At 46.9% G+C, this 10,000-nt stretch overlaps 1 protein-coding gene across 11 annotated transcripts in view; it reads right to left on the bottom strand.

Annotated features, from left to right (window-relative positions):
• The window catches only part of LOC122250329 (uncharacterized), a 192,209-nt gene that overhangs the window by 45,547 nt on the left and 136,662 nt on the right, over positions 1-10,000 (bottom strand). Inside the window, exon 1 of one of the 11 annotated variants that reach the window (XM_086545601.1) lies at positions 5,906-5,975. The exons of 9 other annotated variants lie outside the window; for them this stretch is intronic. The gene's annotated coding sequence lies outside the window, so the exon portion shown is untranslated. Of the gene's footprint in view, positions 1-3,520; positions 3,579-5,905; positions 5,976-10,000 lie in introns of those variants that run through there. One more of the 11 variants, XM_086545602.1, reaches the window with a different exon arrangement.

Below are 10,000 nucleotides of genomic sequence, written 5' to 3'. Positions count from 1 at the left end.
GGCGGTGACGCACTCTAACCCTCGAGTCACTTGACGCGACGCGGATAAACGCACACAGACCACTCCATACACTTACCTCCCTTCCTTAACCCACCTGCGTAACCACTCACTTTTCACTCCCCTCCCTCTCTTATCTATCGATCTATGTATCTATCAATATACAGATCTATTTGCCTATCTATCTATCTATCTATCTATCTATCTGTCTATCTATCTTCCATGTCTTCCTACATGCATACCTCCCTCCTCCTTCGTTTCTTTCTCCCCATCTCCCACACCTTCCTCTCCCCCCCCTCCCCTCCCCCCTTCCCGCCGTTTCTTCCGGCGTGTCCGCGATTAGGTCCAAGATCGCTAAATGAACCAATTAAGACCCTCAAATCGACTCATTACTGCAATCACGGGGCATAATTACTATCGGGGACTGGTCTAAACCGCGGTCTTACGGGCAGAGGAACAGGCAGAGAGACATGAGGCAACTAACGTATGGAGATAGATATAGAGAGATAGAGAGATAGAGATAAATAAATAAATAAACAATGAACAAAATAACGAGCAGCAACAATAATGCTTACTTGGAAAAAAAAAACATGTAACAAACCAAATAAACCAATCAAATCAATCAAATAAAATCACGAACCCTTACTTCAGTAACTTAAAAAAAAAAAAGCGAACCGTCACAGGATAAAAAAAGAAAAGGAAAGAGAGAAAAAAAGACGCACGCAAATACAGATCAAAGTTGCCAAGGGTCCTCCGAAAAAAAAACACGACTCAAGAGGTTTTCGCTTCAAAACGACCTCGGCGACGCAGCTATGAGAAAGAGGGGACGGGAAAGTGGAAGAAGTTGAGAGAGAGAGGGGGAGGGGGGTAAGGGAGGCGATGGAGAGGTAGGGAGAGAGAAGAAGAGAGAAGAAGAGAGAAGGAGAGAGAGAGAGGAGAGAGAGGGAGGGTGTAGAGGGACAGGAGAGACGTGAAGTAAAAATGCCAAAAACGAAAACAATACAATGCTAACATGACGCAACTCTCACTAAAAAATATCACCAAACACTCATAAAAAATAAAACAAACATTATATCAAACATAAAAAAATACCATCTAAAGAACAACAGCAAATGAAACAAACAAACAAATGACAAAATAAATCACTGACCAAACAACACAAAAACAAAACAAAACAAAACAGAAAAGACATTCCTGAACGGTAGCAACATAACACCTTCATGACGCCATCCCCAGGTACTGGCGAGTGGCACCTCCTTGTCGCCACGCCCTATGGAAGGAAGGGAGGGAGGGAGGGAGGGAGGGGAGGGGGTGGAAGGGAAAGAGGGGATAGGAGGGGGGTAAAGAAGACGAGGAGGGGGAGGGTATAGGAGTAAGGGGAAGGAGGACAGGGGAGGGGGCAGGGAGAACGGGGAAGGGGATGCAAGAGAGTGGGAGGGGGTGGATGGAATAGGGGATAGGCTGGGGGTGGGTACAGGAGACGAGGGAGGGGAATGGGAGGAGGGGGGGTAGAAGGGATAGGGGGAGTAGAAGAGCCAAAGTAAGCGTTGCCAAGGTAAGAGAGGGAGAGGGAGGGGGAGGGGGAGGGGAGTCCCTTACAAATGGCTCTGTTGCGTAACAACTCCCTCCCTCTATTCACCCCCCCCCCGCCCCCATCTGTCTACGCTCCGCCTTAACCAAAACTTCAGGCGCCGAGAACGTTTGAAGGAATGGCGAACGGAGGGGGTGGAGGGACAAAATGAAGAAGGGTGTGGGTGAGGTGAGGGAGGGAGGAGGGAAGGAATGAGAGAGAGAGAGAGAGAGAGAGGGAGGGAGGAGAAAGAGAGAAGAGAGATAGAGGGAGGGAGAAGAGAAACGAGGAGTACATAAATGGTGAGTGTGGAGAGAGATAGAGAGAGAGAGAGAGAGAGGGTGGGGGGGGTAAGGGAGGGAGGCGGGAGAGAAGAGTGTGAGGGAGAGAGGGAGAGGGAGAGGGAGAGAGAGATCGAGAGGGAGAGACAGGGAGAGAGAGACCGAGAGTGAAATTTGCCCAACAACAAAAATCACTCCCATTGTTCGTTGCATAACACAGACCAACATCGGCCGCCCACCACCACCACCCCCACCTCCCCTTACCCCCCATCACCCTCACCATTCTCCCCCCCTCCCCTTGAGGATAACGGAGATAACACCACCCACGATAAAACAACATTCCCGATGCTATTGTCTCCTGCCATGACATCGCTTCCGTCCAAGATCATTCATTCTTACCTTGCCACTTACCACTTGAAAAAAAAAATAATGCATAACGGTCTCTCTCCGTAAACATCGTAAACAGCGATCAGCATCGTAATTACCATAATCATCCTAAGTGGCGGAGCGATTATCACAGCATCACACCGCACGCGTCTGCATTACCGTGAATGGGCGATGCGCTCACCTGCTCCGGCTCTTCGCTCTTCGCTCCTCCTCCTCCTCCTCCTTCTTCTCCTTCTCCTTCTCCTTCTCCTCCTCCTCCTCCTCCCGTTCTGCTCTTCCCTTCCTTTGGCTCGCTCTCTCGCTCGCTTGTCTTTCTTGCTCTGTCTCTCTCTTTTTTTTTCTCTCTTTCATTAGGACTTTTTTTCGGACTCTCCTATCCCTCTTTCGATCCCTCTTTCTTATTCTCTTTCTCTCTCCACACAACGCTCCTAAACTACTCCCCCTGTATTTCATTCCTCTCCCAATCTCTCTTCCTCTCTCTCTCTCTTTCTCCTCGCCCCCTCCCTTCCCCCTCTACCCCCTCCTCTACCCTCTCCTCTTCCCCTCCCCTCCCCCTCTTCCCCTCCCCTCCCCCTCTTCCCCTCCCCTCCCCCCCTCCCTTCCCCCTCTACCCCATCCTCTTCCCCTCCCCAGTCGCTATCAAACACACATCCTTCAACCGTAGAACAATGGTTTCCATCAACGGACTTGCTCTCGTCATGATATACATCCCTATTCCCCCCCCCACCCCCCACCCCGTCTCTCCTTCCGTCCGCAGGCTTACTGAAGGCGAATCATATAGGAAAGGGAAGAAGAAGGGGGAAGAAGAAAAAAGAGGGATAATAATAAAAAAGAAGAAGAAACAGAAGAACAAGAGGCAGAGTGAGAAGGAGAATAAAATACACGAAATAAAAAACAAGTGCAAGAGATATAAGGGCTCTAAGGGCCAGCATAAAATGAAAACACGACGATAATTGAGAAACGAAGACGAAACAGACGAAAAGGAGATCGGGGGATATGTAAAGATTTATGAAAGCAAGAGAACCATATCGAGAGAAAGAGAAAGAAAGAAAGAAGGAGGTAGAAAGAGAGCAGGGGGTAGGAGAGGAGCGTAGAAAAGAGAAAAAGAGAAGAGAAGAGAAGAGAAGAGAAGAGAAGAGAAGAGAAGAGAAGAGAAGAGAAGAAAAGAGAAGAGAAGAGAAGAGAAGAGAAGAGAAGAGAACAGAGAAGAGAAGAGAAGAGAACAGAGCAGAGCAGAGAAGAGAAAGAGAGGGAGAGAGAGAACGACCCACCAGCTATCAATTACCGAGCGAACGAGTGTGGTCTAGGGTACGCAGGCCCAACGAACCGCCACGTCACCAGTTCTTACCTGAAAAGAGAGGGAATCGTAGGTGAGTCAATGACATGGCGAAGATGGTCACTACGATGGACATGTTAAAGAAAATGGTGACTTTAATCAAAATAATGTCTTAAGAATATAAATGTATCATGTCATATAGCACAATAACAAAAATATAGAACAATTATACGAAGAAATCTTCACAAAGGATTTCTTATTAATAGAAAGAGAAGAGGGGCGCAAAACAGGGAGGGGGGGAGAGCGAGAAAATAAAGAAAGACAAGATGAGAGAGAAAAACAGAAAAAAACAAAACGACAGAGACGGATAGATTAATAAATGAAAAGACAGAGTGAGAGAGAGAGAGAGAGAGAGAATGATAGCGAGATACAGAGTGAGTCAGAGAGAATGATAGCGAGCGACTAAGTGAGTGAGAGAAAGAGAGACGGCAAATCATTCCATCCGTTTTCCTCCCCCCCCTCCTCTCCTCTTCTGCCCATCCCCACCGTCTTCCTCCGCCCCTCCGCCCTCACTCGCCAAAATCATGGGACCCCAGTAGACCCCGTCACCCCTCCCCCAACCCAGACCCCGAACATCGCGACGTCCTCTTCGGTACCGAGACAATTGCTCGTGCTTGAGATTTCAATTTCATTTAGATTACCGGAAAAAAAAGAGAAAAGCAAATTTGGTTTACTAACACCTGTCATTTTTTTTCTAACATGAGAGAGAAAATACGTAATAAAGTTCTTTTTTTCTACCGTGCTAAAGTCTGCGGATCTGTTACTCCACGAGCCCACAGGAAAACAATAAACAAGTAAAGAGGGAATAAACTACGATGACGAATTACAAATTAGCTGCAGGATCTCTTCGACGATTGTTCGGCCCCGTATGACAGACCGAAGAATCACGTATGACATAAACGCACGTGTATGAATCGTAATAATAGACTGCTTGCAACCTTTCCCGCGATGAGTTGCCAGTTAGCTTGTATTAAAGCCTCGCCCATATTTGACCCGTTTTCTATGAATGCAGATTATACTCAGTTATGCCACATTTGGAGAACAGACCACCGCTTTAGGACACAAAAGAACTTTATGATACATTTACAAGCAATGAACAGCTATGCCCTCCACCGAAAATATATATCAGGCTAATTCAGCGTCCACACAAATCATAAACCAAACAGCAAAAAACGAGAAATATCACACTTGGCATCACGACCGAATTATTTTCAGCCAGCCCCCGTTATAAATTTCCATATCTCCCACAGCACTCGGCGGAAAAGCACTGGAAACCACGCACCATTTCATAGCAAAATGGCAGATAACAAGACAACAAGGACCCCATTGAGCGTATAAAAACTAACGCTAAAGACTACTGGCCCACTGACCAGGTCTTGGCGCAGGACCCCGCCATAGCGAACCAAGGCGAGTGCGGCAAGGCAAGCTGCTGGCGCGGTATTGCCAAACGCACCTGTACCAACATTCATAAAACTGTCATTTCAACCGAAGGCATTACGATACGTACTTCCCCCCTCGCGTCAAAATAACAAACAATCGCCACAGACAACAATGCAAGGAAGACTCAACACGCCTCGATATAAATAATGTGGAAGAAAAAAAAATCATTTGAGGGACCGACGACTCCCAAATTATTACGACATCCTGATTTACATGCAAAGCCAGCGTCACAGCAAGCCTTGACATTGCAAGCCAGAAAATCGTAAATAAAGCCGTAAGTGTTGAGGCAGAGGAGGAGGGGGAAAATAAGAATGAAACGGGGAGAATAATACGAATCCCTCACCCCCCCCCTCCACCTCCCCCTCCCCTCCTCCCCAAATGAGAATGAACACTAATGCCAGAAAAGGACGTTTTCACTCGGAGAGGCAGACGAACCATTCTGACACCGGACGCTGCGCTCGGAGAAAAAAACAAGTCGCTGGGTACACCACGGCCACAAAATACACCGCGCTTAAACCGACCGCCGCTCTCATAAACTACCGGTTATTATTCATCTACGATTAGACACACGTTTGCACCATTGCACGCTTGGATTCCCCTCGTGCACCTCGAGTGCCAAGCAATGCCAAGGGGGAGAGGCAAGCGTCGAAGGCACAGGGGGCACGTCGGTGTAAACAGCCTGGACTGTGTGATTCGGGAATACCTAAGACCCTCTCATCCTCACAATAAGATGCCTCAACAAGCTCTCTGAAACGGTTGAATTCCTTCCAGCGCACTATGTATTTTGTCTCCGGCGTAACGCCACGGACGCGGGGGATGCCTGCCACGAATCTTCGCCGTGTTCTCAGAAGGGGATTCATTAACACGCTGAATGCCATTACCATAAAGACAAACCTTTACTGTAGAAGGGATCTCATAATGGGACTCTTCCTTTCAAAATCCTATGTTACCCATGCGCTTTAGAATACTGATGATTTGTGTAAGTATTATTTGATTCTAATCTCAACATCAGATATTATATTCAGATAAGGGACGGCCATGACCCTTGCGTCCCAATGCACAGGCCGCCATTACTAACGTCACTCGCTCCAACCATCCTTCTCTCTCTCTCTCTCTCTCTCTCTCTCTCTCTCTCTCTCTCTCTCTCTCTTTCGTCATTTTAATACCTTACACAATCACATTTTTATCGACATCATCTTCAGGTTAATAATAACAATTTCCCCGTAAAAATATCAAAACTAAAATTAGCCTTTCATGACCAGCACCAGTTGCGAAAATATCACCATTATCAATCGTCATGATTCTATCGCGGTCATTATCATTACCATTACCACAATTATTTACCATTACATCACCACCACTAGCACCTTCATTAAGCTAATTATCATGTCCGTTCTTTTCTTCCTTTATCTTCTGTCCGCTCACTGACACACACCGTCATGGCATTTTCTCTTTCCGTTTCGATGTCCCCGGCCTTTTAAATCACTGTGCTTGTTGCATTGCCCGTATCATGCATGCCACAGGAATTCACAATCATCTTACATTTAACAAACCCCAAACATCGCTTTCATGATCATCCTCGTTCACTTCACCTTATCAAACCTTATCTGATGCACAAAGTCGAACGAATTACAAAGCTGCTATTCTCAACGTCCCAAGAATTTTATTTTTTTAATTTTCCCACTTGCGTCACACACGCACACACAAATTTCAAGGAAGAGGCACGCGCATTCCATTTTGTTTTGTTTCCTTCCCGCAAACGGCAAACGTTTCAGAACCATAACTGCTATGATTTCGAAATCTTGCCTCTCGGCCAAACACACACACACACACACACACACACACACACACACACACACACACACACACACACACACACACACAATTGAAAAAAAGTACACAACCAATTACGAGAAAAAAAAAAAAAAAAAAAAATACCAACTCAGCAAAACAAACTTAGAAAACGATGTCCTTCTGAATAACCGGAGTGCGCAACCTTATAAATTCCTTCCGAACCGACGTGTCCGGACAAACTACAGCGTAACAATAATTCGGCCACGGAGCGCACTTGACGACTACACGTGGAGACGATTCGATAACAAGAGATCTAGCTGCCTGACCACGCCTATACAACCCGCTAGCGGTATTGCGTAGGTAGGTGCGTAGGTAGGTAGGTAGGTAGATGTGCTTTTGTTTGTGTGCGTTTGTGTGCGTGAACCAAAAACGTCGTTGTCTTACTTACAACTTGTTCAGCATGAATCTTTCATGAGTGTGTGTGCGCATGTGTGTGGTACACATGCATGTAACCTCGTGTACACATATGGTTAAATGAGAGAGAGAGAGAGAGAGAGAGAGAGAGAGATATTAAATATGCTTCTCGTATCAGCTCAGCCAGGCAAGCGGGTGAGATATCATGGGCCACGTATACACGTTTAAGCGCCACGATTCATTTCAACGTCGTCTCTCTAATTCTCTGATTATTCTCTAATAATTATGCTCCTTTGTCTGTCCATCTCTCTCTCTCTCTCTCTCTCTCTCTCTCTCTCTCTCTCTCTCTCTCTCTCTCTCTCTCTCTCCCTCTTCCCCTCTCTCACTTTCGTTCTCCCTTTCCTTCCTTCTTTATTTTTTTTCTTTCTCCATCCTCCTCCTTCCCTTCCCCTTCTCTCTTTCTCGTTCCTTCCTTTCCCCCCCCCCTCCTCCTCCTCCTCCTCCTCCTCCTCCTCCTCCTCCTCCTCCTCCTCCTCCTCCTCCTCCTCCCTTTTCATTTACTTCTTCTCCCATCTCCCATCTCCCTCTCACTCTCCTTCCCTCCCCCTTCTCTCTTTCTCGTTCCTTCCTTTCCCCTCCTCTATCTCTCGTTCCCTCCCCCTCCTCCTCCTCCTCCTCCCTTTTCATTTACTTCTTCTCCCATCTCCCTCTCCCTCTCCCTCTCCTTCCCTTCCTCCTTCGTTGTCACGTCCGCCTTGTGGATGAACTATAATTTCCTTCTCTGAGCCTGAATACCTATACCCCCCCCTCCCTTCTTCCCCCCATACCCCGACCGCACCCCCCACCCCACCCCACCCCCAACACTTCCTCCCACCCAGCTAGCAGACGACGGTTCTCTTTCCGCCACTGATAGAATGAGGGGAATGAAATGGAGGGGAGAGAGAGAGAGAGAGAGAGAGAGAGAGAGAGAGAGAGAGAGAGAGAGAGAGAGAGAGAGAGAGACGGAGAGAGGAGAGGAGAGGAGAGGAGAGGAGAGGAGAGGAGAAGAAACGAGGGAGGGAGGGTGAGGAGAGGGCGGAAAGAGAGAGAGAGGGAAGGAGGAGGGGAGGAGAGAAAGAGTGAAAGGGTAAAAAGGGAGAGAGGGTAAGAGGTGAGGGAGGAAGGAAAGGAAGAGAAAGGCGAAGGGGGGTGGGGAGACAACGATGGAAGGGAATAGAAGGAAAGAAGACGTAGATGGAAAAAGAAAATTACAATGATGATGATGACGACGATAAAACTCAATGAGACACGGAGAAATAGGAAGATAAATCGAAGGAAACGCAACAAAAACCGACCCGAAGATGAAGAAAAAGTAGAAGAAAAGGTAGAAGAAGGAGCAAGAAAAGATAAACTGAAAGAAAGAAAGAAAGAAAAACAAAAGCAAAAAGAAAAACAACAACAACGCCGAATCGATCAGGCTTCCTCCTTCACGACTCACCTCCTCCCTCCTCCCCCCTTCCCCCCCCTCGACAGAACTCCTTAAGTGACTTGTTAAAGAAAAGCCTAGAAAAGCGAGTGCGTGAGTAAGTGAGTGAGTGAGTGACTCATCGACCCCTCCGTGCCGATGACTCACACTAGATTTAGGGATGAAACCTCGGTACACTCGGATCAGTCAGTCAGTCAGTCAGTCAGATAGTCAGTAAACAAGCCATTCAGCCAGTCAATCAGTCAACCAATCCGTCTACGATCCAAATAGCTAGTCAGTCACATCAGCCAGCGAACCAATCAGACTCTCAGTCAATCAGCGTGTCAGTCATCGATCAGTCAATGAGTCAGCCTTGAGTCATGCCGATACGAAGTGACTCAGAGTGACCTGACGGCAGAGACAAATGACCAGTCCACGGCACTTTGAAGAAGAAGAAGAAGAAGAAGAAAAAGAAGAAGAAGAAGAAGAAGAGAAAAAAAAGAAAGAAAGAAAGGAAGAAAGAAAGAAAGGAAGACAGTGTTCTGGGTGTGTTTCTCCTCCGTTCATTTGACGTAACTGGCGAATGAGGGGGAGAACACGCAAAGAAGGAAGGATGGCGAAACGAGGGAAGGAAGTAAAAGGAGGAGAAAGAGAAAGAGGAATAAGAAGTAGATGGTGAAGGAAGAGGAAGATAGAAAAGGAAGGAGGAAGAGGAAGACGAGAAAGGAAGAGGAAGAAGAGGAGCGAGAGGTTGTGGGTGAAGTTGAGGCGGTAGCGAAGGTGGAGGAAAATGAGGAAGAGGAAGAGGAAGAGGAAGAAGAGGAGGAGAAAATGAAATATGTCAAAATCAACCAGGATGCGAAGGAACAAAAAGGAGATGGAAAAAAATAATTAGAATAATTATAAATGTAACTAAACAAACAAAACAAACGTTACAAAAAAATAAAACAAATAGAAGAATACGCGGAAGGAAAAACAAAAACAAAAAAAGAATTACACTAAAGAAGAACGAAGAAAAGAGAGGTAGAAAACAAGGTGATGCCCCACAAGACACAAAACTTTCAAAACCTCATAAGATGCGCCTCAACCTTAACCCCTCCTCTCCCACTACCCCACTAACCCTTCCCCCTACCCCAATTCCCCTATACAACACCCCCCTCACCCACCCCCTCAAAATCTCAAATCGTCCTCCATCGATTTTATCTCCTCTAACCCCCTCTCTCTACTCCCAGGTAAGTCCCCCTCCCCTATCCCCCTTCTCTTTCCTTACCCCCTCCCCCACCTACCTTCCTTCCCCTACCCTACCCTATCCCGATCCCGATCCCTCTACCTCCCAC

The sequence above is a fragment of the Penaeus japonicus genome, unplaced genomic scaffold (genome assembly GCF_977035675.1).
Source record: "Penaeus japonicus unplaced genomic scaffold, GWHDUDI00000001_assembly GWHDUDI00000016, whole genome shotgun sequence".
Taxonomy (NCBI): Eukaryota; Metazoa; Arthropoda; class Malacostraca; order Decapoda; family Penaeidae; genus Penaeus; species Penaeus japonicus.
The sequence above is the reverse complement of the archived record's forward strand: the minus strand, read 5'-3'. Positions and strand labels throughout refer to the sequence as shown.